The sequence below is a fragment of the Bombus affinis genome, chromosome 6 (assembly GCF_024516045.1).
Source record: "Bombus affinis isolate iyBomAffi1 chromosome 6, iyBomAffi1.2, whole genome shotgun sequence".
In the NCBI taxonomy this organism is placed as follows: Eukaryota; Metazoa; Arthropoda; class Insecta; order Hymenoptera; family Apidae; genus Bombus; species Bombus affinis.
The window spans coordinates 16,431,679-16,444,914 of NC_066349.1; the positions used below are offsets into that span (position 1 = coordinate 16,431,679).

General features: G+C 36.2%; 1 long non-coding RNA gene across 1 annotated transcript in view; it reads left to right on the plus strand.

The window, feature by feature from the left end:
- The window catches only part of LOC126917770 (uncharacterized), a 49,810-nt gene that overhangs the window by 25,969 nt on the left and 10,605 nt on the right, over positions 1-13,236 (plus strand). The gene's annotated exons all lie outside the window — the stretch shown is intronic.

Here is a 13,236-nt window from a genome sequence, read left to right on the forward strand (position 1 = left end):
GCACTTTGACAAGCAAATGACTAGAAAATCACTCGAAATTGCTTCATAAATACAAATCTCTATCAGAAGCTAATAAGAGTGGCGTAATCATCGGTAATGACGTAAGTAGTTAAGGAGAGGAGAAGTCAGCCGCAAGGAGAGCAGGATGTACAACTGGCAGAGGCAATATAGTCGGTGAAAGGTGTCCCATTTGGGATGGTCCAAGTGTCAAGCCGTTTATATACACGGTCCAGTGTCGCTATTGTTGGCAAATTGGCGGTGGACGGATCCGTCGACGATGACCGGGGTTTGATGAAGTAATGGACGTTCTCTGTCGACGTGTTGACCCGTACCGATTATATACACTGTAATAGTACATACACAGGAGACTACAGGCAACATAGTGACTACCGATACGTGTACACACGGCTTTGTACGTGCATCCTTTACGTGCACGCTGTTACCTGTATATGCATGTAGACGAGCAAACGCGAGATCGTCTACTCTTGCTTCAGTCTCGGCCCTGTTTCGAATTCCGATGAAACCCTATCAAGTGCATTCCTTGGTCTCTTATCGAGCCGAGACTGGCGTTCGATAAATGATCCGACCATCCTGCAATTTTAAGCCTATTACATCTCCTACGTTTCATCCTGGTTTATACCGCGCGTTCGACTAGTTCGCTGATAGATTTTATTTTAAAACGTTCCTTTGAGTATTATTCGTAGTTCTTGTCAGTTGAACCGTTCAGCGTGTAATTTCGACGTGTCCGAACGATAGGTACAGTTAATAGATGTTCGTAGATTATATTGTTGTCAGTATTTGACGGTCGAGTGTATAGCGTCAAATCGAAAAGGGAAACCAAAGGGCTGGGTTATCGATTAAATACAAGACGGTCGAGACACGTGTATTCTGAATCGCGTCTCGCTATTCCGTAGATTGTAAAAAGTAAACTGCGATTATTATAAGTAAATAGTAATTGTGGAGGAAGGTCACCAGCGATCGTGCAATAATATTAATATTTTTCAATTTTTTATGTTTACAAATTGTTTCGTAAGGTTTATCGTTACCTATTAAATAATCGATCTGATTTTGTACGTATTATGGATCAAAGTATTCCCAATATTTCTTTGTTGTACGGTGTCTTCCAATTTTGACTAAATTTTGCCAACTCAAAAGTCTTGGGACAGATATTAGATACGTTCGCTTTGAAATTGGGAAAAATTCTAGATAAACGATATTTTAATGTGAAATTTAACGTGATAGTTCATAGGATAACGAAAGCATATGCTAATAGTAGATTAACGATTTTATTAAAAGATGCGTACAATTTAAAATTCGCAATCCACGTGGAAGGTAAACATTTTCATCAAATATAGAAGATGTGGTAAAAGTTTCGAGCAGGAGATGCGTTTCTCTGATTTCTGATTCATGGGCTTTCTATTCGACGTTATTATTACGGTTACTATGGTAAACAAATATTACGTAATGCTCGTAACCGTATATTGATTACAGTATACAGCTAATGTACGGAGAGATATTAATGAAGGATTCAGTTTGACAGAGGTATTAATTTATCCAGTGTATGTAGTAGCTTTGATTATTACATTCTCTATTTCCATTTTAATTAAATAGCTACAGAACATTGTTTCATCCTTGGAATAGTAGAAGTTATTTTTCATCGCCCCTCCCATTAATGTCACCATCTGTCAAAGCAATATTTAGAAAACGATATTCTCTTGAGTGTGTTCGCGTAACATATGAATATCAAATTGTTAATTGTCAGAGCAATGTGTTATGCAATGGCGTCGACACAATGTATTACATGGCATTCATTACCACCACACACTGTCACGCATTGTTGTGTTATACAATATCGATTACTGCCATGCGAGTTATACCATCTATTACGCGATATTATGCGCCATTAATAATTGTCATTCCACTTAAAATAAGCCAAACAACGAACAATAAACTTTATTTGTAAACTACAGTTCCCTTCAGTTTGTCAACATCTTTCAAAAGTTTATCGATGTCCGTCGAAAAAATTGTCCATATTTTACCGATAATCCAAAACTGGAATAACCTGCAGACCCGAACTAAATGTAGAATGAAAAATGATTCATAATTTAGAATATCTAAAATCCTGAAATACGCTCGAAGATAACACAATAATTGAATATTTAATATTTAACAAATATCTTCTAAATTCTTAATTCATCAGAGCTTTTCAGGCAGTTAAATGTGTTTGGTTGCACAAACGTGGAGTTTTTTCGATGTTCTATATCGATATGGAACGCGAAGGCACGTTTTTGATTCACACCTCGTCAGATTTTCGATTATTTCCGCCGTAAGAATCACCAGTATTCGCTCTTTGTTAATAGCAGTCATTTTTGATGAAAGCCTTTCACTACCTTTGTTGCGTTATCAGCGAACCTGAATATGTTTGAACACGATTATAGAAATCATGATCTTATTCATCGATTTTAACAATGGGGTCGAAATTGGTCGGATTTTTTGGAACAGGATGAATTTCTACGATGATTAATCGCGATCAGAGTACTATATTTAGTAACCTGAATATTTTCTCAATATATAAATAACCACCACATCGAATTATATACATCTTGATATATTTCTAATTTTCGAATGTTAAAATCACGTTCATTTATTTTACGATCGCCTAGTAAAGTTCGAAAAGCTTCTCTTGTTACTCTATTATTACTGAGAGAATGAAAAAAGGTACTCGCTATTTAGTTCACAACCTTTATGGTTCGCAACCATTAACGGCACAAAGGGGAGAAACTATACCGAGAGAATAAATGGTCGACCTATACTACTTACAACTGTGAGATTTAACGTTACATCGTGAAAACTTAATTTGAAATTCCACCATCGATATTTTTGTAAAATCAGAGACAATTTTAGCTTCGTTGAATATAATTCGTAGAAGAACGAACTTAAATTATAATTAATTTATTCTTCGCTTGTTTATTTTACTCGTACTCAGGATACTGACAAGCCGGATTATAAAAGAGAAAATTTCATTTTAAAATAATTTACGAAGCTGCAACTAGATTTCAATCCTGTAACCGAGAGTAAATACTATCATTTTACAAATAAATTAACGCAGCTTGAATATCATCGTAAATAAGAAGACACGAAAAATATGAAAATATCGTATATACTGGGTGTTTCACTTTTCAATCATGAGCCCGAAAAGTATAGAAATCTTCGTCTTGGAACGTAGTAATTTTTCTTGGACGTAAATACGCGGATGATCAAACGGAAGTCACTCTTCATTGTAACGAATATTATGGTCGCGTAATCACGTGGCAGTCTGGCCAAAACGCATTTATTTTCGTCTGGTCGGCTAGTTTCTGCGATTACGCTCTCGCGCAATAACTTCTCGTCGTCCTACGGTCAGTGCCACGGATTCGCTGAATTTAATTAAATCTCCGTGAGATGTAATTTTCTAATTTAGTGAAAAACTAGCCGAATCTGTTCCGCGTTAAACGTTCCCTCGTAATAAATGACTCTGAAATTTATCCTAATAGGAATAACAGATTTACCAATTTGGATTTTTATGTACGTGCTTTGCAGGGAGCAGAAATATGAAGTGATTCGTTTAATATGCAAAAATATCTGCGCCTCGCACGCGTATGAATATAAACTAACCAACGTGAATTAGCATCGGAATACGGGAAAATTAATCTTAGAAAAGGCGAAACGTTGTAACGCAATCCGGTGTAATTTTATTGTCAATTAAAAGGGAAAGGGTGAAATTTCATTCCTATGGAGGAGATTTTTCTCCGTGTTTGGAAGAATTTATTCGAATAATGCATTTGTGGAGATGATATTTTCGTATTTTTATAATGAATTTTATTATTATGGGTAAAAACGTAATTTCGATAGAACGTCGACAAGTCGTTACATTTTTTAAGGAAATAGGGCGACTGAAGAATTAGATGTCTGTGGGAACGCACCCTAGTCGTCCAACCCCTGTCGTTTTTTGCCTTTTTTTTTTTGTAAATTCAGGCAGCGAAGTTGTGTCACGATGATACATGGCCGACCACCGGCATGCGTCCAGAGATTCCAACCACGACATAGTAGCATCGTGCCATCATGATGCGAAATTATGACGGAAGGCTATTCCCTTTTTGCTTCTGTCCCACCGCAAAGAGCAGAGAAATGGCACGAATCTGACTAAAATAAAAATTATAGGGCAAGAAATTGTACAAATGCAGATTTTCCATTTATCGCATCTGTGATATTTAAAATCGTAATTGAATATTTAGAGAAATTGTTTGTTGAAACAGTATACATTTCGTAAGATTATCGTATATGTAATATAATATTACTTTATCGTTGTTTGAGCTGAATGTAAAGTGAATGGAATTAATTCGAAGAAGTTGAATTATGCAAGTATGAATTATTGATTGAGTGGAATTATTGAATCACTACGAAAGATTGCGATGTCGTGATGCTACCGATACACAAAGAGCTACACATTCATAGCGGTTAATTAGGCAACATAGAGACGTGTTTGTTCGTCAATATCGAATGTAATTTATGCAATATTCATGAAAGATAATTTCCACTTTGTTGGTATACGTTTAATTATATTTGCGCAAACTGTAAACTCAATTGCTTAATTAATGCTGATTATATTAAATATGACTATACATTATACACTAATATTAGTACTCTATAATTAAAAAATTCTATATCGTATTATTTATCAATCATTTGTGTTTCAGCCTTAAGCAGAAACGTATTAAACACATTCACGTTTTTCAAATAGAACATCTTAAACGATACCAAAACGTTTCAGGAATTTATTGATTAAATTCAAATTTTAACAGCTTAACACTTTGACTGCCACGTCGAAATCACACGTTTCGCTCAGCACGCCACGGGAGTATTTTTATTATTCAAAGCATATAATGGCAAAATAATAATAAATTGACGATGTAAGATAACATTCTTCCCCAATGGACCTTTTATCTTATTGGTGGTCACGGGTAACCACCGTGGCGCCTCGGTAACAGTTGATAGCGGCATATTATAACAAGGCTTCGTTTATTTCAACGAACCATTCGCATTCGTTATTTCGTCGTAAGCAAAACGTGCAGAATATATCGTTGAAACGTGTAGAAGATATTAGTAAACGGTATTTGCTCATTCTATATATAATAGTAAAGTATATGCACACTTCTAACTTCAATTATATGATTACAAAGCAGCATTTACGATTATTTTCTAAGCTTTGTTTATAATAATATTCGTAGATTACCCCTCAAAGATATGGATGCAAACATAGTGCACCGTTAGATGCAAGATTTGTCCTCATTTTTTTTTTTTTTTTTTTTATTGATGTTCTAATAAACATGTTTAATTGCTCAATAGGGTACTTTTTATTTCAAAGTATCTTCTATTTATCGGTTATATTCAAAATGCCCTAACTGTCGATTTTCATTCAATTTTTACAATCGTAAGAAGTTGAAGCGCTCGAACGTGGCAGTCAAAGTATTAAATAACATTATAGAAAACAATTTTCGTTCGCGTATTGGAAGTGACGAATAGCGCAAACTTCTGCCCCTATATTTCGTTGCTTCCGAATGTACGTTCACTTGTTACGCTTTTATTTCTGCATCGTGCGTTGTCTTGGTAGATGGCCAGAGATCCCATTTTCGAGACAGCGCGTTTAATTAAGACGCATTCCGTGCTTTTTGATCGTGTAATTTCCTTAGCCGGGACGATGACTCTGAAAAATTAACTGCGTTTCCACCGGTCGAATATGAATGCGACTGCGGCGAGGCCTGGATGGCCTCCTTGAGGTCTCGGCTACATAACCGCGTCGCATGCTAAGTTATGGAAATGAGAAAACTCTCACGACCGCGCGTGCGTATGCCGATTTATTACAGTGCTGACCTGATTCCTTTCTTCTTCTTCTTGAGACCGTGGATGCTGCTGTGACGAAGACCTGCTTCAGAATAAATTCACCGTTAAGCGTGTAGTATCGTCAAGTTTCGTGTCAAGTGGGCGCCAGGACATGGGCTTGCGGGGAAGAGGATCTCGCGAACGTGCGAGCCTATCGAGTTTTCCGGCTCTTCGATCGAACAAATTACACCGGCACGATGGCGGAGAAAGAAAATGGGTTTAAAGCGTACATGAGGTGATAGAAATATTAGGAATGAAGCATCGGGTCACGCGTTAAATTAATATCTCGCGATTGCTTCAATGGCACACCGTAATGACCGCGTTCGATCATAATTATTTGGAGAACCAACCTCTTCGGAATGAATAAAATTTCCTATGTTTGATAATTGCACTTTGGAACACGAAATATAAATATCGTGTGAAACTTTGCTTGCGTGTGATATTTGGAAACGGGTACTTTAATTACCAAAAGTTTCTAGTTAATTTCCCAGAATAATTCTCTGTATAAGGAATTTGGAAACGAACTCTTAATATATATCCTTCCTTTTGGGGATTATCTCGTCCGTTTAAATTTTACAGCAATCAGAAGAGGTTTTTATTGGCCGATGCCATAAATAACGCGACTGCTTTTTAAATAATTTTCCAAAGTAATTCTTTATGCAAAAAATTTGACAGAGCTCTTGATAAATATCGCTTCACTGGTAGATTATATCGTTGCGTAATTATTCAACGATTCAAATAGCTTTTTATCGGGCAATCTCATAAGCGATGTGAATGTTTTCAGTATGTATATCAACTGAAGATAAAAATCTATTTGTCAGCAATTAATTAACAACGTATTTTCTCTCATCTTCTATAATCGTTTGCCATCTGCTTGCTACATTTCCTGTGTCCCATTTATCGTGTCTCTGTCATGACAAATTATTATCAATTATTAAATAATTATTAAATTCAAGTTTCGAAAAATCGCGTTACTCGTGGATCCACCTAACGGATTAGGGTGAGTTCAAATAAAGTACAGGATCGATTAGGTACTATGAATTTTATTGTATTTACCTTGTCGAATCTTACAAATAGTGAACAGCGAATATCGACGTTAAATTAATTTTCTATCGTTTCCTTTTCCGCTTTCGTCCATTCTCCCGTCCCACGAAAATGGAATTTCCCTACAACGTGTCTGCGCCACCCTAACCGCGTTAACGACCATTAATAGTACCAATAGCTTACAGATGCTTATAGACATGTCTTCTTATTTACTTTATCGTTACCGTATCGTGGATATATTACTATGGATGATGAGACGTGATTAGCGATGAGCAAGTATATCGAGCCGAAGACTTTACACGAATCTTCTTCGATTTTTACACACATGTACTCTGACAAACGGAATCCGGATCGAAGATCGAAATAGACACTTTGTGTAATTATATTGGGAAAAATCGTCGTTTTATTTTACACACGAAAAGAATAGATTCCATAGTTTTTGCTTTATTCTTTATACCGCGTATGTATGAAACACACGTACAAAAATTGCATCAATTGAGTATCACTGGTTTGCTTTATACCTTATTTATCTTCAATTATTGCAATTATTAAATTATTAATGCGACAAATGGCTCGAAGCTTCGATGGTTAACAAATAGCTTCAAATGGGACTAGAATAAAAATTTGTACGATACAAATGCAAGCAGATTAATCTTTTACAATCGATTATAATTACATATAATCGATGGCACTAAGATCTCCGTATCGATTAAATATCGTCTTATTGGGTTGCATCGATCTGTTCGCAAATTTAAGTTCAATTTACAAGTACTCGTTAGTAGCTAAAGTATATAGGACTAATATTCGGTAAAAATTCTAAATTATAAAAATTCACAAGCATCTATCGACTTATTAAATATCAAGCTTCACTGCGCTAATACTAATGGTATAACAGCGACTTTTCCCCTTCTGCGCATGATTTTTCAATCTCCGATCGGGATAAGTCCCGTGTGACTTACTTTCTCTAACTTCGTAATACTTTGCTTTTTTCTCTTACGTTACTTTATCTTACTTACGATCTGTATTTTTTTTTTCTCCTTTTTCGTTTCTTATCAAATGCGTTCCGAATAGCTCGTGTACTCGTACTCGAAGATACATACGCGGGGACGCACACATACAAAGACCGTACACACGCATGCACACGAAAATGTTCTTACTCACTCGCGAATGGCGTTGCCGTTATTTGCATATCGCGCAGGACGCGGCCGTGAAAATTTCATCGTTAATACTCATTCGATCGAACGAAGATTAAAGATCCATTAGGGATGTTTCCATGATTTTGAAAGCAGGATTTATTCATCCTCCCTTCGTACAAATTTGTAACGTATGATTCGATGCAAGAATTGAACTTTTCATCCAGTTTCAAACGATATTTTCGCGTATCAACAATGGCAAACCGAATATCGTAAAGAACAAATTTTAACAATTAATAATGTAACATTTCCTGTTGGAGGGAAAAAGCAAGGTAATTGAAAATTTCGCTAATTTCCTAATTTAACGACATTATCGTCGAAAGATTCCATTCTGTAAATTCTTGTGATTTTCAGGTGTTTTATTTTTAATTTCTACTCTGTGAGCTTGCTTGAGAGCCGATGAAACATTCGATTCTTCCATCGATAATGTACTTGGAAAATCGATCGTATTTATCGTACGTTACGTGATGATCGTGTTACATTATACGTCGCCGAGTGGAATCAATTTAATGCTCGATCGATTGTTCCTTCGTATCTTGCGATATTTCGATCGCTACGAAACTCTTGGTCGTACGAGCGTGTTTGTCAAGTTCGTGAAATTTCTATGAAAATCGGTGCAGATTTAATCTGTCTCTAACAAAAAACTAATTTTCAATATCACACGATATAAAAAATGCTTGTTTCACATAAAAGAAAATCGCGATTTACTTATTAACAAATCTCACTTTGTTTCGTATCGAAGTAATAATTCAGACAACTCGCAATTTTTCAACGTTGAATTTTTAACGATGAATTGTTTGGTGGAACAGAAATATTTAGTTTTAAATGTATGCTCCTTCGACGATCCACGAATCGTCTAATTAATGTTTTTCGCATATTGAATGCGGTACATAAAATCGAAGGATGTCCTTGCTGTCGGAAATCTATTTTTCTATAACACGTGTCTATTTATCCAGGGGTCATCCGCAAGGAAATAGGAAATCGTCTTCCGCGTCTAATACGTTAAACAATCCCCGTGTTTCACCCATCTATCGAATAAACATATAAGAGAAAATACGGCATACGCCGCGGAAGATAATAAATGAACAAAATTCCAGTTAAAATCAAAATTCGATTAAGTAGGTTTCGCTGTTGAAATTTTACTTAATTAATATTTAAAGCTGCGAGAGAGACGAATTTCACGCATAAACATATGAAGTACGAATTTTAACAAATTTTTAATTAAAACGAAAATCATCTTTTTAATTAATCGGAAATCATCTTTTTTTTTAAAAAAAAAGGCGAACGGTATTCATCTGCGTTATGTTTTCATTCGATAATATTATTTAACAACGCCTATATTGTTCGTTTTTAAAGATTTCTGCTCGGTTATAATGTGAGTCGTAACTTTTGCAGAAATATTTCTTCGATTCTATGTGTTTGTCATCTTTCAATAAGAAGACAGGAAATTATGCCCAAACCAATGAAAATTCCATCAAACGAATTCTATTACATGACTGACGTTCATTTCGATTACTGAAATTCCTTCTATACGTAGTTTCGTTATAGAGTTTAGCAGTTGTCGAGTGAAACGATGCGAAAAATTTCCACGGTATCCATCGTTCTAACGATCAACGAATATCATACCAAACAAATATTATACTAAATGTTCCAGCGAACATGAAATAGTACATAACGACATAGTTATTGCTCGACAGTTTCTAATAGAACTAGAAAAGTAATATATTTGTTGAACTTGTATGACATGTTTTAAAAATTGATCGGTATAAAAATGGCATAAAGAGTAACGCATGACAAATTATACGGCGAGGCGAAGTTTAATTCAGAATAATAAGAAGTTAAATCATTTACTGAAACAATAATGAGAAAATATACGCGGTTAAATGAAAACGTAATTCCCGATATGCTTCTCATTTTCAATTTAAAATAGATCCGTTCGACTTTGATGAATTGTAGAGACCGTAGAAACGACAGTGCGCACAATGAAAGCTTTATGCCCCTTTAAAGCAAGCCTTGGCTTCCGTGGAACGCTTTCAGTTCCAATTTAGACCCAATTATAGTGGCATTATATTTAAAAAAAAAATTGCAAAGAATCGTATGTGTTTAGTTTTCCAATATAAAAGCTATTAAATAATTTCACATTTTCCTTTTCTCGACGTTTTACCACTAAGTAGAAAGGTTCGATTACTTCGAAATATATTTGAGATTTTACAATACGTAACAAACTATTGCATTCTATCGTAACAGTGAGATAGAATTTCAGAAAAATCTAAAAGGAACGTCTTACACGTTTTAAATTTTGAATTCCGTCTTATGAAGATTCCAATGAATAAAACTTCGCTCGAAAATGTAAAACATTTTACATTATAAATGAGATACAGATACTTCGTAGAAGTTCAAAACAACGGTCTTACAAGTTCTACATTTTTCAACAATCAATTCCATCTCCTAAAAATTCCATAAGTGAATGAAATTCCTTTAAACACACGAAACGTACAAAACATGGTAACGGTAACAATATGAATATATAAATGAAGAGAACAAGGAAAGAATAAAGAACGAGTAAAGAGGATTCAACGAGACGAAGAATCCAGTTCTTCGGAATTCTTCTTTTTTCGAAATACAGAAAATCTACAACGTTGAACGAGCGATCAAAATAATTCCATTAAAACGAACGTATTATTTATTATAGTAGCTCTCCAATTCTTCTCGGTTAACTGCGAGTAGCTCGAAGATTCGACGCTCTAATTGGTCTAAGATGGACAAAATCGAGAGAAAACGCTGCGGACGATTCCCTTTCGAAGCTGTTTCCCTAGTCGAGTTTGCCGGGAAAACGTTTTCTCACGATGGAAACCGAACCACCGAGTGTTTACCATTAATTCGCAAATGCTTCTTTTTACGAATTCCAACGGGCGACAGAGGTACGCTCTTCAAGAAATAGAAATGGATGACGATTCCGGTGGGAGACTGGGCCGTCGCCGAGAAAAAGCCTGGAGGATAGTGGAGAAGTAAACAAGATATCATATGGATACGAAACGATAAATGAGGGGCAGCACGACGGCAGAGCAGTGGAAGAACCAGGGAGCGAAAAAGTTCAAGCAGACAAACGGATTACCATTATTTTCCCTTTATAAAGAATTGGAATCGCTGCTTCGTAAGCGCGTAAAAGAATATTTGTGCATGCGAATAAGAAATTTCATCGATAAAACGGTAATTTGTTTTTCGAGAATCCCGTCTTCGACCTTTTAGATTGCAATATGATTTTTCTTTCGAAGCTCGTCCGATGATTGGTAGAGTAGTATTGGATTTTTTCACCAAGATATTTATCTTTTAAGCGAGCAATAAATATTTTGATCTGATTAATGATAAAAAGGATACATGACATTAACGATAGAATTGACTTACGAGGATAACGTGCAACATATGACGATATTAGGTATTCCATCATTCAATTACAAATTCAACAAATTGTACAAAAATTATGAACACAATTTGGCACCTCAAATAATGTTCGTACGTTTAATCCTGATCGGAATTTTGAGTGATCGTCCGTTTATGCCACGAACAGGCCCATTCCCTTCTTTAGAAAATTCCGAATTACATGTCCTCCCCGAGCTGTAAACCTAATGACTCCGAGGTCGGGTAAAGAACTCCGGGAAAGGACCAGCCGGAAGGGTACGATGGACAGACGAAACCCAACGATTGGTAGGGAGAATAAGCAACATAGAAGGACAGTTCATCATCAGACATCGTACCGTGCGGTTGAAACACTTCACTCCCAACAAGATCCACCGCCGTGTTCATAACATCAACGTTACTTTCATACAACAAACACAGTGCTAGATTACTCTAAACTCGATCTATTAAACCTCCTCCACCTTGAGCGTTAATTCATTCGAGGTACGCGATATCGACCGATCGGTTTGACCTGACCGGTTGCTCTTTAGTCGACGATTCGCGACAAATTTCGTCGTACTTAAAAAATGATATACATTGGCAAGGATTCCTTAAAAATTTCTCAACGATACAAAAAGACACGATCGAACGTAAAACGATTTTAAGAGCAAAGAAGAAGAAGTGGGAGGTAAAAAAGAGGCGGGACACGGTCCAGATGATACTTCGATTTATCGCAGGTATCGGTTACACGAATGTGACTTTTGTGCGGACTGCCACGTACTTTTCACCTGCCCGTGTAACGATGCTCTCGATAAATTATTGTATTATTCAGGCAGAAGGTTGCAATATTCAGCAGCAGCAAGCGCTGATTTACACGGAAGTGACCCGACGTCATTGTCACGATCCGTTTAACCACTTCGGGATGAATCTCTCGGTGATTTCGATCTCGTGATCGACCTCTGGTCGCGTTACCATCGATCCCGTTGGTTATGCGTCTCAAATCGCGCGGATTCAAGTGGAGGTCGAACCTCAATGGCGCAAAATGAAATTACGCGGTCGACTTTCGCTTACAGGAATTCGGCGAACAGAGGCAACAGAGACGCGCGGAAATGTAGACAGGATCTCCGTGCGTTCGAAATTGTTTTCCAAAAGGAACACAGTACATATTGTACACGGTGTCTCGGTGTTTCTTTTACGCACAAAACGATAAAAATAAGAAAAAGACGGCTTTGGTTAGAAAGATTCGATCAATGTAACAACGTATTGGATTCGCGCGTTGTGTTACTTATGGCATATGCGGTTTTCATCGTTCGAGAAAGAAGACAAAACGCGGTAGAAAAATCACGAAAGACTCTGCACGCGAAATGGTAAAAATAAGAAAAGGATGGCGCGTCAATGTTTTATTAGAAAATTACGATAAACATAGGAAAAATAAAAACGTTTGATTCGAGGCTACGTATGTTTCTCATTTTCATTTCTAAAATATACTAGCATCATTTTGCGAAAGAAACATAACGTATCTTGTACACCAGCATTCGTAAGTATCGTATGTTCGTTTTTGATATATGAAATTATAAATAGAATGATTTCTGATAATTTTATTCTTCGTGATACTACAATAGTCCGTGTGCAGTGAAATATCGAAGAGTCGATGAACGAAAAAATATTGGTATACGATAAATTT